The sequence below is a fragment of the Pelobates fuscus genome, chromosome 1, assembly GCF_036172605.1.
Source record: "Pelobates fuscus isolate aPelFus1 chromosome 1, aPelFus1.pri, whole genome shotgun sequence".
NCBI lineage: Eukaryota > Metazoa > Chordata > Amphibia > Anura > Pelobatidae > Pelobates > Pelobates fuscus.
The window spans coordinates 265,599,516-265,619,940 of NC_086317.1; the positions used below are offsets into that span (position 1 = coordinate 265,599,516).

At 46.4% G+C, this 20,425-nt stretch overlaps 1 pseudogene; it reads right to left on the reverse strand.

Moving 5' to 3' along the window:
* LOC134612709 (multidrug and toxin extrusion protein 2-like) overlaps positions 1 to 20,425 on the reverse strand; it is a 133,572-nt pseudogene that overhangs the window by 96,579 nt on the left and 16,568 nt on the right.

Sequence of the window (20,425 nt, forward strand, 5' to 3'; positions counted from 1 at the left end):
TTTCCCCAAAGGAGGGAACATTCTATAAAGTGGAAAAATCACCATGGAACTTTTCCCCACTTTTCTGTGTGAATCTTTTACACATTTCTCCACTAATGGCAACAATTAAATGGTAGAGCATTCTTAATTAACGAGATAGAAATACATCATCCACTATAAAATGTGTTCTGCATAACAGTAATCAGTGAAAGCTACGCAGTTTTTTTGTTTTTTTTTACGAAAATAATTTAAGAATTTTATAATTTTACTTAGTTCAAGTCACACTTTCCCATAGTGCACCTGAAGCATATAAAAGCTTACACATATGGGGGGCGGAGCCAGCAACGGAACAGAGCAGTCGCAAGCTTAATGCGCTCTGCTGAGAAACAACGGAAAATTGCAGATTTCTGCTATACTATTCACCCGGATGGAGTGGAACTTACCCCTGGGTCGGTATTAACGACCATGGGCCGCAAAACTAAAAAAATCCAGGGCAGAAAAGACGCAGAATAGCTGGGATATCAGCAATCTCCTTCAGCGCCCGCATCAGGCTGCATGGCCCAAAATGGCGCTGCCTGATGAAGGCTTATTTTTCTCATCAGAGGATTTTATAGAGGACACAGAAGCAGGCACAGCCTATGGCACAATGCCTGGGGGAAATCCTGCAGAAGATCAGGAGCCGATGATAGCGGCTGCTCTCAAAACTATGCTGGGAGAACTACGCACAGGTATAGCTGCAGACATCTCACAATTTAAGCCCTCCATCGAAAGTTTCACCACTAGAATCACACTGCTGGAAACCACAACAAGTGCTCAAGACTCTAGGCTGACCTCAAAGGAGAATAAATTGGAGGAGATCTAACGGGCTCAGCGAACTACGCACACCCGAGCAGAGATACTGAAGGATCAGAGAAGATGCCACAACATATTAAGGGGCATCCCTACAGATGTAAGCGTGGATGAAATGCCGCACTACATCAGATGGCTCCTTGCCGAACTAATGCCATATAAACAAGCTAAAGCGATTAAAATGAATGCACAAAATACAACAGGAAATCAGCGCTAATTAACAGACAATATGTGGATGGGTAGAAACCCAAATGAAGGAGACCCCTTAAATACTTCAACAAATAGATAAAACAATACAAAAAATAGGGTAGGGCTGCGCTAGTAGAGAGATAGGATAACGTAAACTAGTCCAAAAGAGTCTCACTAGAGGGAGAGTGCTTGATGGAATGTGGATAAGTAGACTCTTCAATGGGGGTGGGTTCGTCCTAGTGTCTCAGGGTGTTCATATATATAGAAAAAAAAAGAGAGACAAGGGCAGCCAATAGTGCAATAAGTCTAAAATCCAAAGAGTAAAATAGTCATAGGAGGTAGAGAACTCACATTTAAAAGAGCTATGGCTAGTTCTGGTGTAAGGGGCGTACAGCGATATAATCCCCGCTTACGGGATATGTGAAGATAATGCGTCTGTCAGCACCGTCTGGTCATCCACAGCTCCAATAGGTAATAAAAAGAGGCGACAATAGTGCTCTCAATTGGATAAAACTGAGTAAAAGTAAATAAAATATTACTCACAGGCATAGAGCAGAAACACTGCTCTGTTAATAAGGTGTTGGCGGTATGATCCCCACATCGGATTTTTTTAAGTTCAGGAACAGCAGTAAAAAGCCAGGAAAATAAAAATAGTAAAATTGCATAGAAATGCAATAAAAAGAGAATTGGCACAGTAAAGTAACCAAAAAACTTTAAGTGATCAAAAATACACAATATAAAATAACCATTATGTGTTTCACCAATATAGGATTTCTCAAATGGCATAAAGAAGACTCTGCCGCAGGCTGGGGGGGTCTATTAGGTGGTCAGCGGGCCACCTCTTGGGTCCCCCTATGAACGGGGGGAACACAGAGGGGGCAGCATCTAGGCGGCCCATGGTCGTAGGGGTCATGGCTGTGGCCGGGCCCCCTGCAGTGAGGGGCCCGGTCGCAGCTGCGGCCCCTGCGACCGTGGTAGGTACGCCACTGATGTCAGCTACTTCTTGGCTACACATTACCACTGCAGTTTAATTATATTTCCTGCTGCAAAGGTAAGAAGGATATCAGTATCCTGCTGCTTTAACCCTGTGTACACTGTGTGCTGAGAGCTAATGGTGAGTAAGGAGTAGCTGAAATGGTTGGAGTCTATCAGTATCTTGATGCTTTAACCATGTGCACACTGTGTGCTGAGAGCTATTTGAGTAGCTGACATGTTTCACAATAGCAGCAATATTTAATAGAAAACTAAAGCTAAAATAGCACTGCTGAAGATGTGATCATTAGAGAGAGAGAGCTAAGAGAGGGCTAGGAAGAAAGACAGAGAGAGAGATGTAACATTATACAGAGACATGTACTGTGTGGGGATCTCTGTATTAAAGCTCTGTGTAATCCATCACTGTGATCCTGGCTGTGTGGGATAATCACGAGTATCTCCTTATTTTACCACCTCTGTGTATTGTATCTTAGTATTTTATTCAGCCCTGCTTATTTTATAGGTATCTCTGTAGTCTATCCAGCGCTGTGTATTGTATAGATATCTTTGTGTTGTTCCCAGCATCCAATGTATTACATCTCTATTTTTTTCTCAGCTCTGATTGTGGTATGATTATCTCTGTATTATACTCAGATCTATGCATTTTATAGATATCCTTATGTTGTTTGTTTCATTGTATGATCATCTCTCCATCCATGGAGACTTAAAAATATCTGCATTTTACTATTAAGTCTGGCTGTATGTTTTGTATTTTCCAAATATTTTTTTCAAAATCTTCAATGTGCTTCTCGTTTAATCAAATATTGGGAGTCATTAAGTCTGCTCTACTTGGCTGTACACTTTTAGTTCAAGAACCTCTTACAAAGCAAGTAATTTCCAAGCTGTAGGATTTGTAAATGCAATATTTTCAATACAACACATGTTAAAAAAGAAACAAATGCCCCACATACTCTGTACATTCACTCACTAACTTGAGAATCTGCTGAATCTCTGCCTGTTTAGGCCTGAGGAACACTCTGACCAAGATGACAACTCCATTGCAATTATGTTAAGATATCAGGTTGCTGTTGCTGGTATACCTTTAGGGTTCATCTTCACCAGTGGATCTTTAGAAATCCTTTCCTGGTGGTCCGTGGTTCATTGCAGTTCTGGTTTTCTGTGAGGCAATCATAGAGCAGGAGCCATGTTTCTCAAACCAGAGGTTTTGCAGCACCAGCAGCCCACTGAGCTACCAGGGAATCAACTATGCCACCAGGCCACCTCCCACACATGAAACACAGCCCTACCATAAACGCAACACGCAAATACCACATGGTATTGAAAAATTGTGCATTGAGAAAGGGTTGTACCCGAAACGTTTGTTTATTATTTTGTCCTCCAATAAATTTTGGTAGCACTTTGTTTGTGCACATAGCAACATTTTGCGAAGCCTCTATTTGTTTGATTTGTACTGTGGATTGTCACTGTTTGAGCAGCAGTGAGAGGCTTTGCTGCATTTGTGAGTACTATTTTTTTCTGATGTTTTTTTGCTATATCTGGATTTTTTCATCCAGTTCCTCATACCTTATTTTGTGTGGACACAAATACCACAAGCAGTCCCCATTACACACAATACAATTGCTTTAGAAACTAAGGTGATTGCTGGAAAAGGAGAAATCACAGCAGCAGGCACCCTAGGTTGAACAGCAGTTGGTCAATAACATAGAGCAGGGGTAGGCAACCTTTTAGCAGCACTGTGCCGATATAGGATTGTGATGTCCCGTAGCGTGCCGGTCCTATTTTTTTTTTTTAAATGAGGTGTGTATGCTGCCATATCCTGCTTGTGTTATTTTTACTGTAATTGCTTTGTATCGTTGTATTTGTGCGTATATGCAAAGCCGTCTTTAATATTGACTGGACCCTGGGCAAAGCATTTGTTTGGGGCCCCCTGGACCATGTCCCCCCTCCCCAGGCGTGCTATCACGTCCTCCACCTCAACGCAGTGGCGGACCTAAAGTAGAGAGGTGCAAGAATTTATTTGGGCCTCCCTGTTGCACGAGTGATTAACAGGTAGATCCCCATCTGTCGTGCAACTCCAGTAATGCATTGAGTGCTGGGGCTCTACCATTTACCCATGTTCCCAGGTCTTAGCACTTAGCGGTTTTTGTGTGTTTGAATGTAAACAGGTTTTTGTATGGAATATGTGGTGTTGGCGTGACTGCAAGCATGTATTTGTGTAGTGTTGGTTTTTGAATGCAGGGGTGTATTTACATATAATTTTGGTGTGTAACACAGACATGTGTTTGTACGTAGTGTTGAAATTTGAATGTAGGGGTGTATTTGTGTGTAGTGTTAATGTGTGAATGCTGAGATGTATGCACATATACACGCACACAGAGATATATACACACTGAAACACACACACACAGACATACTGACATACTGACACGCACACACACACACACAGGGGCGGACTGACAACTTATAGGGCCCTCGGTCAATAGGAGATCAAGGGCCCCCCTCCCGGTGCAAGGTCTTTGTGCAGCTGTCATACAGATATGTGCGCGCTACCCAGCATGGCTGTGTGAGTCATGGCGTCCCCCAAACAGGGTCAGATATACTTTAAAGGGTTAATCCAACCAAAAACAGTGTTTTCATAAAACATTGTTTTTGAGTGGAGTACCCCTTAATAGCTTGCCTTACGCTCCCCCCCCCCCATTAAAATAAAGACATAAAGCAAATTTAATTAAACACTTCCTCTGTGTTTGTTGGTGACATCACAAGCAGCATACCCCACATGTTCAACTATACAAGCAGCCTCCAAGGCTACTTGTGTGGTTGCATGTGTGGGGTGCTGCTTGTGTTCCTGTATGTCAACATGTTGAATTAGAATTAATTGTTTGACTTGTTTTACCTATTGTACTGCGCTGCAGAATATATTGGTGCTATATAAGTAATTGTAATAATTGCGTTTGTATGTATAAGGAGGCTGTATGCAGTATTGCCATGCTGGGGATGCCTCTTGTGATATGTGTGTGTGTGTGTGTGTGTGTATAAGGAGGCTGTATGCAGGGGCGGGCTGGGCCGGGGGGCAGGGAGGCAATTGCCCCCCAGGCCGCCCGAAATTATTTTAGGACCGGCCGCGGCGGGCCGGCCCTTTAAATGCTGCAGCCGCCGAGCGCTCTGTAAAGAGCGCTCAGACGGCTGCAGCTGCTTCTCCCCTCCCTCCCCTCCCCTGTAGGTGGCCGAGTTGCACTCCGGTCCGCGGTCCCGGCCGGAGTGATGGGAAGGTGCACACTGAGTGTGCACTTCCTGTCAGTCCGGCCGGGTACAGGAAACAGAAACTCCTGTTCCGCGCGGAACAGGAGTTTCTGTTTCCTGTACCCGGCCGGACTGACAGGAAGGTGCACACTGAGCACCTTCCTATCACTCCGGCCGGGACCGCGGACCGGAGTGCATCTCGGCCACCTACAGGGGAGGGGGTAAGAAGAAGGGGGGGGGGGAGAGAGTAAGAAGAGGGGAGGGGGGGAGAGAGTAAGAAGAGGGGAGGGGGGGAGAGAGTAAGAAGAGGGGAGGGGGGGAGAGAGTAAGAAGAGGGGAGGGGTGTGGAGTAAGAAGAGGGGAGGGGGGGGAGTAAGAAGAGGGGAGGGGGGAGTAAGAAGAGGGGAGGGGGGAGTAAGAAGAGGGGAGGGGGGGAGTAAGAAGAGGGGAGGGGGGGAGTAAGAAGAGGGGAGGGGGGGAGTAAGAAGAGGGGAGGGGGGAGTAAGAAGAGGGGAGGGGGGAGTAAGAAGAGGGGAGGGGGGAGTAAGAAGAGGGGAGGGGGGGAGTAAGAAGAGGGGAGGGGGGGAGTAAGAAGAGGGGAGGGGGGAGTAAGAAGAGGGGAGGGGGGGAGTAAGAAGAGGGGAGGGGGGGAGTAAGAAGAGGGGAGGGGGGAGTAAGAAGAGGGGAGGGGGGAGTAAGAAGAGGGGAGGGGGGGAGTAAGAAGAGGGGAGGGGGGAGAGTAAAAAGGGGAGAGGGGGAGAGTAAGAAGAGGGGAGGGGAGGGGGGAGTGAGGGGAGGGGAGGGGGGAGTAAGAAGAGGGGAGGGGGGGAGAGTAAGAAGAAGGGGGGAGTAAGAAGAGGGGAGGGGGGAGTAAGAGGGGAGGGGGAGTAAGAAGAGGGAAGAGAGGGAGTAAGAAGAGGGAAGAGAGGGAGTAAGAAGAGGGGAGGGGGGATAATAAGAGGGGGGGAGTAAGAAGAAGGGGGAAGTAAGAAGGAGGGGAGATAAGAAAAATAGGGGGGTAAGAAGAAGAAGGGGGGAGTAAGAACAAGAGTGGGGAGTAATTAGAAGAAGGGGGTAAGAAGAAGAGGGGGGTAAGAAGAAGAGGGGGGAGTAAGAAGAAAAAGGGGGGTAAGAAGAAGAAGGGGGTAAAAAGAAGAAGGGGGGTAAGAAGAAGAAGGGTAAGAAGAAGGAGGGGGTAAGAAGAAGAAGAGGGGGTAAGAAGAAGTAGGAGGGTTAAGAAGAAGAAGGGGGGAGTAATAAGAAGAAGGGGGTAAGAAGAACAAGGGGGGGGGAGTAAGAAGAACACAGGGAGTAGGGGGGGTAAGAAGAACACAGGGGGGGTGAGAACACACAGAGGGAGGAGTGAGAAGAACACAGGGAGGGTGGAGGGGGGATGAGAAGAGCACAGGGAGGGTGGGTGAGTGTGAGAAGAGACTGCTAGGGGAGGGTGGGGGAGAGGAGAGACCACTAAGGGGCAGGGTAGAGCTCTAACGGACAGAAGGGGCAGCTCTATAGGACAGGGGGCAAGACAGGGAGCTCTTTAACACTACGCGCACACACACACACACAATGCATCCCTATACATACACAGAAACACACAATGCACCCCTATACATACACAGAAATACACAATGCATCCCTATACATACACAGAAACACACAATGCATCCCTATACATACACAGAAACAGAACATGCTTCCCTTACACACAGAGAAACACACAATGCATCCATTACACACACACACAATGCAACCCTTACACACAAAGACAATGCATCATTTGCACACATACACAGAAACATACAATGCAAACCCTTACACACATGCAAACACACACACTGTTTCTTACATACACACAGAAACACAATGCATCTCTTACACTCAATGCGCACACATACAGACACACACCTTGCATCCCTTATGCATACAAACACAGATTCACACAATGCATCCCTCACACACAACCAGAAACACATAATACATCCCTTATACACAAATACACACTGCTTCCACTACACACAAACACACTGCATCACCTGCACAAACTGGTATCCCTATACACTACATACCATAAGCACACATATTAGATAACACATAACACATCCCATACACACTCCACTCCCTGTGAGCGAGCTCATGGGTGGGTGGAACAAATAAGTGGACTTATGAGTGGGCCTTATGGGCATACTCACCGTCAGGCACTGGGGCCCAGACCTTGAGCTGTGTAAGAGGCCCCCAAAAAATGGAGCTGCTTCCAATTCTCCCAGAACGTTGAATTTTGTGACCACAGTTGCAAACAGCCTCCAGAGGTCCTGTTCTACACCAGACCAGTGGAGCCAAACTGCAGCCCATCTTCATCCTTATCTAATTGTAAGTAGGCAATCTAGTATATTATTAGTGACACTAATCTATAATTTACCTCACATTAAAGGGACACTATAGCTTAATGAAGTGGTTCTGGTGTCTATAGCTGGTCCCTGCAGGCTTTTTAATGTAAACACACACTGTGTGCAGCACTGGCGTTAGTTCATATGGCAGATCATATGGATGGGGCATTGTGATGTCACATGGGGGGGGGGGGGCGGCAAATTTTTATTTTGTCTCGGGCGGCAAAAATCCTTGCACCGGCTCTGATCCTGGGCAGCTGCACCAGTCTACTGGTGACCCACAGGAGGGGAGTGCACTGATTGCACTGCACTCTCCTCCTGCCCAGGCCCGTCTTGACCGCAGTGCAAGTGCCCTCTGCCCCTAATTTACAGTGGCTCACACTCACAAAAAGCAGTGCCTGGAGCCCTTTGCAGAGACGGAAACAAAGAGGTTCTGCGGCAGCTGGCCGTCCTGCAAGCATTACATTAAACAGCTGTTCCCCATGCAGCCACAGGTGGCGTTGTGCTGGGAGCAGGCCCGGACTGGCCATCGGGCACACCGGGCAAATGCCCGGTGGGCCGCGGTGGCCATGGGCCGAGGCCGGCAGGGGAAGGTCCCAGGATCTCCCCTGCCGGTCTTTGCAGGGCCGGCACTATCCGAGCGCCGGCCCCGCTGTTTGCCACGACGGGCCGGTGGGGAGATCAAAGATCTCCCTCACCGGCCCACTTTCATAGACCTGCGGCTGGGGAGGAAGGGAGGGAGAGAGAGGACCCGGCGGAGCTCTATCTTGCAGCTCCGCCGGGTTCCTCTCGCGAGATCCGGCGCGTTGCCATGGCAACGACCGGATCTCGCGAGAGTGAACTCTAGCCTGCAGGCTAGAGTTCACTCACCACGAGGACCACCAGGGATGCTGGGCGAGTGACTGAACCCCCTCCCAGATACCACCATGCCGGTCCCCCCCTCCCAGGCTAAAAGGTAAGAAGGGAGGGGGGGGGGACATAATGCCTGCTTAGATTTATTTATTTGTATATTTACCACAAAACACAATCCATAACATTTACACACAGCACTCTCACACACAGCACTCACACACATCACCCTCAGCACTATCACACACATCATCCACAGCACTATCACACACATCACCCTCAGCACTATCACACACATCATCCACAGCACTATCACCCTCAGCACTCTCACACACATCATTCACAGCACTATCACCCTCAGCACTCTCACACACATCACCCTCAGCACTCTCAGACACATCATCCACAGCACTATCACCCTCAGCACTCTCACACACATCATCCACAGCACTATCACCCTCAGCACTCTCACACACATCATCCACAGCACTATCACCCTCAGCACTCTCACACACATCATCCACAGCACTATCACCCTCAGCACTCTCAGACACATCATCCACAGCACTATCACCCTCATCACTCTCAGACACATCATCCACAGCACTATCACACTCGGCACCCTCACACACATCACCCTCAGTACTCACACACATCATCCACAGCACTATCACACTCAGCACTATCACACACATCATACACAGCACTATCACACTCAGCACTCACACACACATCACACTCAGCACTATCACACACATCATACACAGCACTATCACACTCGGCACTCACACACACATCACACTCAGCACTATCACACTCGGCACTCTCTCACACACATCAAACTCAGCACTATCACAAAACACATCACACACAGCACTATCACACTCGGCACCCTCACACACAGCACCCTCACACCTCACACACATTATCCACAGCACTATCACACTCGGCACTCTCACTCACATCGCACTCACACACACATCACAATCAGCACTATCACAAAACACATCATACACAGCACCCTCACACACATCACACACAGCATCCATCATAAACACATGCTGCACCCCTCACATACACACAGAACCTCCCCAACACACTGCACCACACACATACACAATACTTCCAAACATATGTACATACATATATGTATACATACATATATATATATATATATATATATATATATATATATATACACACACACACACTACATTCCTGACATACACACTCTGGATCCCCTATACACACACTAGATTCCTTGTAAGCAAACACATACTACACCCCTAAACACACACTCTCTACAAACACTGCATCACCTATACACACACACACACACACTTGCTACATCCCCTATACACACATTCTCTACAGCCCCTAGCCACATATGCATTACATTACACCACAAACACAACACGACTAAAACCGACCTTTTTACATAATACCACACCACAATCGGCTCACTCTATACACACACACAATACCACAAGCAGGCTCCAAACACATGCACAATACTCTTTCCTGGCCTTTTTGTCTCCTGGTATCCATTTATAGAGACACCAGAGACAAGTTGCAAGGAAACACAGTGCAAGCATGTTATTAAATTTGCTTGCACTGTGCAGAACTAATACAGGGATTTTTTCTCATGCTAGAGCTCTTTAGCAGAGCTCTGCGCATGGTCTGCCCTGGCCTGCACTTTGAGAGGGGGCGTGTTTGTCGTTAGTGATGACAAAACACACCCTCTCTGCCCCGCCCCCTTCTTAGTGGGCCGCTGTGATAAAAAAAATGCCCGGGCCGAATTTTTATCCCAGTCCGGCCCTGGCTGGGAGACTGTGATTACTCTTCACTTCCTCCCAGCCTACAGAGCAGCGCATGGGGGAGAGAGGAGGAGGCATGATTTAATCTTGAATAAACCCTCTAAGCAAACCTTTATAAATTTGGGGGGATCAGCTCTGTTTCCACAGTTTATTGGTGTTTACTCTCATCTCTATTAATATTGAGGGATGTCTAAGTAACATCAGTGTGTGTCAGCAGGGCCAGCCGTTGGGGTGGGCAAGCTGTGCGGTCACGCAGGGTGCCATGACAACAGAGGCGCCCGGCGGCCAACACAGCTCACAAGTTGGGTACACCAGCATATTTAATTTAAACGATTTGCTGGTGGTCCACTGGTGCGCACCAGCAGTAGGTGCAGTCAGATCATATCCTCTCCCTCGTGGTTCCAGCGCTCAGTTAGTGAGTCAGAGCACAGGCTCAGAGATTCTCAGCCTGTGCTCTGACAACATTGAAAGTCAGAGCCGTGAAGGAGCGGGTATGGCAAAGAGCTACTGATTAGCATAACATCAATATCCGTTATAAAACCAGGAAAAGGTGGGCATGGATGGTGAACTGATTTGGTGGCGCAATGGGCCTCTTGACTGGTTTTGCCCCCCAGGCCTAAGGCTGCCAGCCCTCCCCTGGCTGTATGCAGTATTGCCATGCTGAGGATGCCTGTTGTAATGTTTGTGTAGGGAGGCTGCATGTGGTATTGAATGTGTGGGAATGCTGTTTGTGGGATTACGTGCATACAGTGAGGTTCCTTGTGGGTTTGTGTGTGTGTATGGAGCTGTTTGCAGTGTCGTATGTTAGTGGAGAGGGCTGGTTGTGTTGCAGAGAGTGTCTGGATAGGGGCTGTTGTGTGTGTGTGTGTGTGTGTGTGTGGGATAGGGGGTTTAGTAGGCAGCTAGCGGATACTGGGACTGTAGTGTATGTTTGTATGATACTAGAGGCTCTACTGTGTGGGGGAGATACAGAGGCTTCAGTATGTGTGTGGATAGTGACTGCAGTGCATGAAGGGGGATATGGGCTATAGTAGGTGCAGGGGGCATACGGACGGTGGGGGGATAGCGGCTGCAGTGGGAGCAGTGAGGGATAGGGGCTGTAGTAAGTGCATGGAGGGATAGGGACGAGAGTGATGACGACTGTAGTGGGTGCAGGAAGGCATAGGGGTGAGCTGGGCACAGGGAGAGAGAGAGGCTGAGGAGTGTACAAGAAGGCAAAGAGGCTGTGGTGGGTACAGGGAAGGATAGGAATGAGAGTGATAGGGCTGTAGTGGGTTAAGGGGGAGTGGGATCTGGGATGGTAAAGGGGCATAGGGGCTGTGGTGGGGGAAGGGGCATAGGGGCTCAGATGGATAAAGAGGGCAGAGGGGCTGTGAAAGGGGGCTCAGATGGATAAAGGGGCATAGTGACTGGAATGGGTGAAGGGGGCACAGGTGGTATTATGGGTGAAGGGGGAACAGGGCCTGGGATGGGTAAAGGGGGCACAGGGGCTGGGATAGGAAAAGGTGGGTACAGGGACTGGGATGGATAAAGGAGTACAGGGGCTGGGATGGATAAAGGGGGCACAGGGCTGGGATTGTAAAAAGGGGGCACTGGGGCTGAGATGGGTGAAGGGGGCACAGGGGCTGGGATGGGTGAAGGGGGCACAGGGCTGGGATGGGTGAAAGGGGCTGGGATGGGTGAAGGGGGGCACGGGGCTGGGATGGGTGAAGGGGGGCACGGGGCTGGGATGGGTGAAGGGGGGCACAGGGGCTGGGATGGGTGAAGGGGGGCACAGGGGCTGGGATGGGTGAAGGGGGGCACAGGGGCTGGGATGGGTGAAGGGGGGCACGGGGCTGGGTGAAGGGGGGCACAGGGGCTGGGATGGGTGAAGGGGGGCACAGGGCTGGGATGGGTGAAGGGGGGCACAGGGGCTGGGATGGGTGAAGGGGGGCACAGGGCTGGGATGGGTGAAGGGGGGCACAGGGCTGGGATGGGTGAAGGGGGGCACAGGGCTGGGATGGGTGAAGGGGGGCACAGGGCTGGGATGGGTGAAGGGGGATATTAGCTTTAAAAAAAGTAATATTTACTTACCTGCTGTCCGCCTGGGTTCAGCAGATTCTGCAGGACAGGAAGTGATGTAACTTCCCCTCTTTCGGCCCCGCCTCTTCCCCCTCACACGAGCTCCGCAGTCATTGAATGGAGGAGACCTGGCAGGAGCAGCAGGATCACTGCCAGGTCTCAGAAGGTGGGAGTGGAGGGGGGAAACAGAAAGCAGGAGCAACCTATCCCTAGAATATGTGTAATTCTGTTTGTTTCTGGCTGGGGAGATCTGTGATCTGATCTCCCCAGCCAGAGCATGTTAGTGCAGCCTGCCGGGCCCCTGACTGCCTCGGGCCCTCGGTCCATGACCGATCTGCCCGAGTGGTCAGTCCGCCCCTGCACACACAGATATACTGACACAGATTTACTGACACACACACACACAGACATACTAACACACACACACACACAGACATGCTGACACACACAGATATACTGACACACAAACATACTGACACATACACAGATATACTGACACACAGATATACTGACACACACACAGACAGACATACTGACACAGACATGCTGACACAGACATGCTGACACACACACACTGACATACTGACACACACAGATATACTGACACACACAGATATACCGACACACACATACTGACACACACAGACATACTAACACACACACTGACAGACATACTGACACAGACATACACACATACAGATATACTGACACACACAAAAATTACAATTTTCAACCCACCCTCCAGTTTCCTACCTTTCCTGCTGGTGGCTGAAGGTGTTGGGAGTTGGGGTCTGGCTCTCTCGGCCAGCCCCCCTCCACTCTGCCTACTCTTCTTTCCCGCACGCTCCTCTCTTTGTGGGAGGAAGTGATGCACGGCCGTCACTTCCTCCCAGCCTGTTGCCAAAAAGCAAGGGGCCCGCTCGCACTGTTAAAGCGCCTAAGTGCGCCACCGGGACCCTGCTGACAGAAGCCCACCGGGTGGCCCTTTGTGCACAGGCCACCCGGTGGGCCTCCTTAGTGTGCGGATTACCGCCCGGGGGTTAGAAATAGTTGAGGCCAGCGGGGCTCACGGTGCAGCTGCCCAGTTTGCCCCACGTTAAAGACGGCCCTGCGTATATTAGCTATTATATTGTATATGTTCATGAGTAGTTTATGGTATTGTATATGATACATATGAATGTGAGTTGTGTATGGGGGCTGCTTGTGGAATTGTGTGAATGGATATGTCACATTGTGTGTTTGGTAGTATGTGTGGGGGCTGTTTGAGGTATTGCATGTGAGAGACTGCATGTGGGGTTGTGTGCATGTATGTGGATTGTTAGTGGTGTTGCGTTTATGCAGATTATGTGTATGTTTGTGTGTGGGCTGTCCATACTATTTGTATGAGGGATTACACAGGAATGCAGGATTCTGCATTCCTGTGTATATCTAGCAGTCTGGGTGGCTTCCCTGGGTTCCAGTGGGGACCAGACCGGCCAGGTATATGTCAAGGACAGGAGCTGCAACAGCAACTGCGAGCTGCTCTACTACAGTGTGGATTCCTATTCACAAGGGCTGTGAGGAAGTGATATAAGATCACTTCCTCTACGTGCTGCAATGCATAAATTGAGGATTGTCCTTCACCACCTTTTCGGATTAACAGATATCTGAAGTTTTACTGGGACTCCTGATAGGCCAGAGCCTATTTGTCTCTAGCAGCCTTGAGTGCCGTGCAAAGACACCTCGAGTGCCGTGCATGGCACTAGTGCCGTAGGTTGCCTACCTCTGACATAGAGTGTGACACAACATGGCTGTTCCCCCAGATAAAAAAAAAGTGACATTTTCTTAAAATAAAAACCAATGTACATAAATTTACAAAATATTATTAACCTTTATTAACCCCTTAAGGACACATGACATGTCTGACACGTCATGATTCCCTTTTATTCCAGAAGTTTGGTCCTTAAGGGGTTAAATATAATAATCTTTTAAAAAACGAGAAGTCAAAATGTGATGACAGTTGTCCTTTAAAGAATAAATCTCTGATCTAATTTTAACATTGAAAAATCAGATACCAATCTAAGGTCCCTGTCAGAAAACTATGAAGAGCCATTGGTATAATGGTTAAAAATTTAAATAATTTGTGTTATTTAAATAATGCTTGATGGTGCTATATCTGCATGATGGTGCTATATCTTTCATATACAGCTATTAAATCCAAATATATTCAGGAAGTTATACAACAAAATATATATCAAGTTCCTCTGTAATCATACCTGAGATATAAGAGTATCACATGCTGCAGACAATCCAGTACCAACTGATACGCCAATTACGTTAATGACCTGAAATTGGGAAGAAAGGTTACATTCCATGCCATTTCTCAAAGCTTTAAAGCTTGCTCCATATTTCCATACCCTGCTAATAAATCTATGCCTTTTGGAATGGCCACACACCCTGATGATTAATACCACAGTGTAATTTATGTTTGTTGATAAACTTAACTCAGAATGGATTTAACCTACATGCATATATCAGGAATTCTGCACTGCAAGAAGGACACAGAACACAAAAAGATTTTAAGACAAAAATGTGTTACATGACAGTTTTACAAAATTACCAATGTAAGATGTTTAGCTTACCCCAAACACTGTCCTTACTGTCAGCTGGTTATGTTAGGGGTGACGGCACTGCCTAAGAACTGGGAAACCCAGGTTTGAATCTTGGTTAGGACACCATGGTAGTCGGTGTCCATGGTAAAATGTTCAATTCAAATTGAGACACAAGGAAATAGAAAGAAATCCAGTAATCTCTGTGGCTTCCTATGGTATTTTGCAGGCTGGGGGGGTTATCCATTCCTACCCAGCATGTGATTATTTATCTACACACTCTTGCAACAAACTGATCTGATTCTTTCTTCCTACAACTCCTGAAATGCACTAACTTCAGCATGCACATCTTGACTTTAAAAAAAAATAAAAAAAATATTTTAATGTAGACTCCAAGCAACATCCCACTTTTATCCTAAATTACTATAATTAACTGGGCATTCCAAACTGAAAAACACAATAGGTTTTTATATATATTGTTTTTAATTTGTTTTTCACTTGTGATTACATATAATGACACATAAACAAGGTAACATTCATTTGTACATATCATTGATTTGCGTTACAGAAATAGAAGATGTCTCATTCAAGATCTGAACAACAATATGTGCTAACAGGGTTCGTCTAGGCACAATATATGTGGTACACGTTATATATTAGATGAGACATTGAATCCATACTTCTGATGTATAGCAAACGTGGCAAATTGTACAACCCATGGTGTAGTAACGAAAAAGTATTATCTACTGACTACTAAACAGGTTTTTCTGAGTAGGGTAACAGGTATAACAGTGTTGTTAATGCTAACCTTGATATACCTATGCATTTTGTTTTACTTTTTATACCCTTTGTATCCAATCCCTTACCAGGGGTGGAATGCCTGTTTTCAATGGGCCAGAATGAGTTGATTTGCTGCAATGAGTAGCTGAGTGATCAACTTGGACCTGTGTGTCCTTAGGTCTGTGTGGGGTGAGAGGTACAGGATCTAGTCTGGCGAGAACAAGATTTTCGATGAAGTGATTGCCTGTATGAGTGTGTGTGATCCAAAATGTATGGATTGTGGGGCATTGCCACCATATGTGTGATGTGTGTGCGTTGGCTTAGTGGCATCTCCAACACTCATCTGTTGTCATATTAAGCAGTTTGTGAATTTTTGCTGGGGTGTAATGTCAGCGCGTGAGGCAATTGCAATTACTTTCCTGAGTGACAAGATTCGTGGAAGCCTTGTGTGCCTGTAGGAATATCGTTTTCCACTGGCTCGGTGTGGTGTTTGTAATTTCTCTGACCACTTCTCTGTGAAGTGTGGGAGAACCTGTGTTTGGGTCGATAAAAGTAGGTCATGCATGGAGGAAAGAAGTTTATTTTTCAGTGTTGTAGGCACAGCTGTTCATATTTGGTGGGATCTATGTTGCCTTTAGGTTTGATGCATTGAAGAAAGTGGACCAGTTGTGGGTATTCAAGATGTTGGTTGCCTGTGTGGGGTTGTCATGTGAGAATTTGGGATAATAGTTTAATTCCATTCTTTTGTAATACTGTTTGAAGCATGAGAGGAGGTGTAGTGTGATAGAGCTGGTACTTTTTACCCGACAACCACTCTTGGAAGAGGGTTGTGTGTGAGCGGGTACATAGGGGAGGGGTAGGGGGACAAGTATTTAGATTGTCTAATGGATTACCAGACTATGAGCATGGCGGACATGTTTGGGTGTTTGTGCCAAACAAACGAGTGGCCAGACTTGTGCCACGGGATTGTATAGATGGGGACCTTGAGGAAAGATACTTCAATCCTGACACATTCGTAGGTCGAGTGTGCCTCTGTACACTCATACATCCTGGCAAGTCCTAGTCCCCCTTCTGTTTGTGGTCTAGTGAGAAGTGAATATGCAAGGCGTGGGTGTTGATATGACCAGAGGAACAATGTGAGAATTTTCCTAGTGGTGTTAAAGGGACACTATAGTCACCTGAACAACTTTAGCTTAATGAAGCAGTTTTGGTGTATAGAACATGCCCCTGCAGCCTCACTGCTCAATCCTCTGCCATTTAGGAGTTAAATCCCTATGTTTATGAACCCTAGTCACACCTCCCTGCATGTGACTTGCACAGCCTTCCATACACCCTTCCTGTAAAGAGAGCCCTATTTAGGCTTTCTTTATTGCAAGTTCTGTTTAATTAAGATTTTCTTATCCCCTGCTATGTTAATAGCTCGCTAGACCCTGCAAGAGCCTCCTGTATGTGATTAAAGTTCAATTTAGAGATTGATTATTTAAGGTAAATTACATCTGTTTGAAAGTGAAACCAGTTTTTTTTTTTCATGCAGGCTCTGTCAATCATAGCCAGGGGAGGTGTGGCTAGGGCTGCATAAACAGAAACAAAGTGATTTAACTCCAAATGACAGTGAATTGAGCAGTGAAATTGCAGGGGAATGATCTATACACTAAAACTGCTTTATTTAGCTAAAGTAATTTAGGTGACTATAGTGTTCCTTTAACCCCTTAAGGACCAAACTTCTGGAATAAAAGGGAATCATGACATGTCACACGTCATGTGTCCTTAAGGGGTTAAAGAATACTTTCTGGAGCACTATGGGGATTGTTTTGAAGAACTACAGTAAGCGGGGTAGCACGTTCATTTTAAGGATGTTGAGTCTGCAGAACCAGCCAAATTTTGGTTTGTGCCATGTCTTTAGGTCTTTTGCAATTGCAGTTAGTAGCGGGTGGAAGTTACGCTCATACAAGCGATCAATCCTGCGGGATTACACCCCTATATATTTGATGTCTGTGTTTGCCCATGAAAATTGAAGTGTTGTTTCAATGAAGTTTCGGTGTCTGGGGAGGTGTTTAGCAGCATTAATTCACATTTGGATAGGTTAGCCTTACGTATCCATTTCCTTCAGGATATGTGGGAGTGTGTTTAATGAGTCAGAGATTATGAATAGAAGATCATCCGCAAATGTGACCTTGTACTCTTCCCCCTTCATTGAAAGCCTCGGATTTGTGGGTTGTCCCTGATACCCTGCAAGAACAGTTCAAGCAATAGTATAAATTTGAGAGGGGACAGGGGATACCCCAGTCTCGTGCCATTAGAGATTTTAACTGGACTGGAAAGTTGTCCATTAATATGCAAGTGGGCGGGGGGGGGGGAGGGAGGGGCAATGAGTATACAGCCCTCAACCAGTTAGTCCAGTGTGGACTGAAGCCCATGCATTGTATCATTGCTAGCAACAGGGACGAATCCACCCTATTTAGTTCCTTTTTTCAGCATCGACACTGAGTAAAGCATTTGGCATCTTGGTCTTCCTCACCCAGTGCATCAGATTTATGAGTTTACTGGTGTTATTTTTGGCCTCCCAGTCTGGCATGAAGCCCGACTGATCTGGGTGGACTAGTCCCAGAAGCAGTGTTTTCAATCTATTGCCAGGATTTTTGTGAAAATTGTGAGGTCTATATTTATTAGTGAAATGGGTCTATAACTACCGTAGCTTGTAGGGTCTTTCCCTGGTTTGGAAAGCAGGGAAATAGTAATAAACGATACTCGATTCAGGGTGAATCCTGAGTATAGATATGATTTCGTTAGGGAGATTATGAGGGCTATCACGTCCACATATGTGTGGGTGGTGGAGTAGGGATTTATCAGTTCTATATTACTATTGCGTAAGTTGTCTAGGAATATGGAGGGGAGACTCTTCTGCGTGTAGGAGTGTCTCCAGGTGTATTCGTCTGTTCCTGTGATCCTGGGGGGGCAAAGGGGGAGAGAGGGTAATCTCTACTTGGTCATTAGTGAGTGCCCACCAACCGCAGCCTATATTACTGCAATCGAGGTACGGCAGGTTAATGTATGGTAGCCATACAAATATCCATGAAAATGTATATAAAAATCAAAGCATCACTTCAAATCATATGACCGTAAGGGTGTTGTTAGATACCCAGTGGTTCTTGATCTGGCAATTCAGCTGTGGCCGTACAAGTGAAGGCATTATTTATATGTGTTCAGTTCTATCCCTGCTTGGTCGAAGGATAGGTAGATGCATGACTTGGTGATAGGTTTTACTGAAAGGGAGGGAAAAGTATGCCCAGGATCGGGTCAGCTTGTTCACAGTCCTTAGGTCTAGGAAGCGTATGTGAAGAATCACCCTCCATTCATTCGGTACTTTCCCTCCCTGCTACTTTATTCATGGATTTATTACTGTGATGAAGTGCCCTTTGCCACTTGTGCCTGGAGAGGACTGCTTGCCCGCTTCTTGCCCTGTGACTATGGACCCTGGGAGATTTGGCCAGTTCAATTCAGTATGATAGGAGTTATGTATTTTTGTATCCTTTTGTGTTTTACTGGTAACATGTGCTCAATGGAGTCTGCCTCTATCCCTGGATATAATTGGATTATTTTCCCCATTGTCTCTAGGATAGAGGGCTCTGTAAAACCGGTTTGGGCCAGATAGCCATGCTGCCAGCCAGGCCCCAAAAGATACTTTACTAACTTCTGAACCCCTGGTCTGATTCATGCCATTTTTGGATATGTTGTTCCCCTGAATGGATTGATTGTGAATATATTATTTTTTATGTGAATGTGATGTATATTTTAGTTATGAATATGCTGTAAAAACTGTATTTTTCCTGCCTGTGATAATTGCATCTTCTATTGTATAAGATAATTGAATCACATGCAGAGGGGAGGATTTTGTGTGGGCTGTAACCTCTGTCTTATTGGCTACTGTAGATAACGTGTGTGTCCCTCCCCTGCAGGGGAGCAGGGCATAAAAGAAACTGTAGCTTGAATACCTGTTGTTGTTACTTCCAGTAAAGTCTTGTTCCAGCATTAAGCCTTGGCTCATGTTTGGATTATTTCGTGTTACCAGAGCTATTCATTCCTGTGGATTATTTAGGATATTCTTTTATGTGGAAAAAGGGAATACTGGTCTGTGATATAAACTACTACCATCACAGCGTACAATGCACAAAATCTGTTCCTATAGACTCGGAAATTACAGTGAGGGAAAAAAGTATTTGATCCCCTGCTGATTTTGAATGTTTGTCCACTGACAAAGAAATGATCAGTCTATCATTTTAATGGTAGGTGTATTTTAACAGTGAGAGACGGAATAAAAAAAGGAAAAAAATCCAGAGACACGCATGTCAAAAAAAAAAAAAATTTGATTTGCAAGTCAATGAGTAAAATGAGTATTTGATTCCCTATCAATCAGCAAGATTTCTGGCTCCCAGCTGTCTTTTATACAAGTAACGAGCTGAGATTAAGAGCACTCTCTAAAAGGGAGTGCTCCTAATTTCAACGAGTTACCTATATAAAAGACAACTGCCCACAGAAACATTTAATTATTCAGATTCCAAACTCTCCACCATGGCCAAGACCAAAGAGCTGTACAAGGATGTCAAGGACATGTTTGTAGACCTACACAAGGCTGGAATGGGCTACAAGACCATTGCCAAGCAGTTTGGTGAGAAGGTGACTACAGTTGATGCGA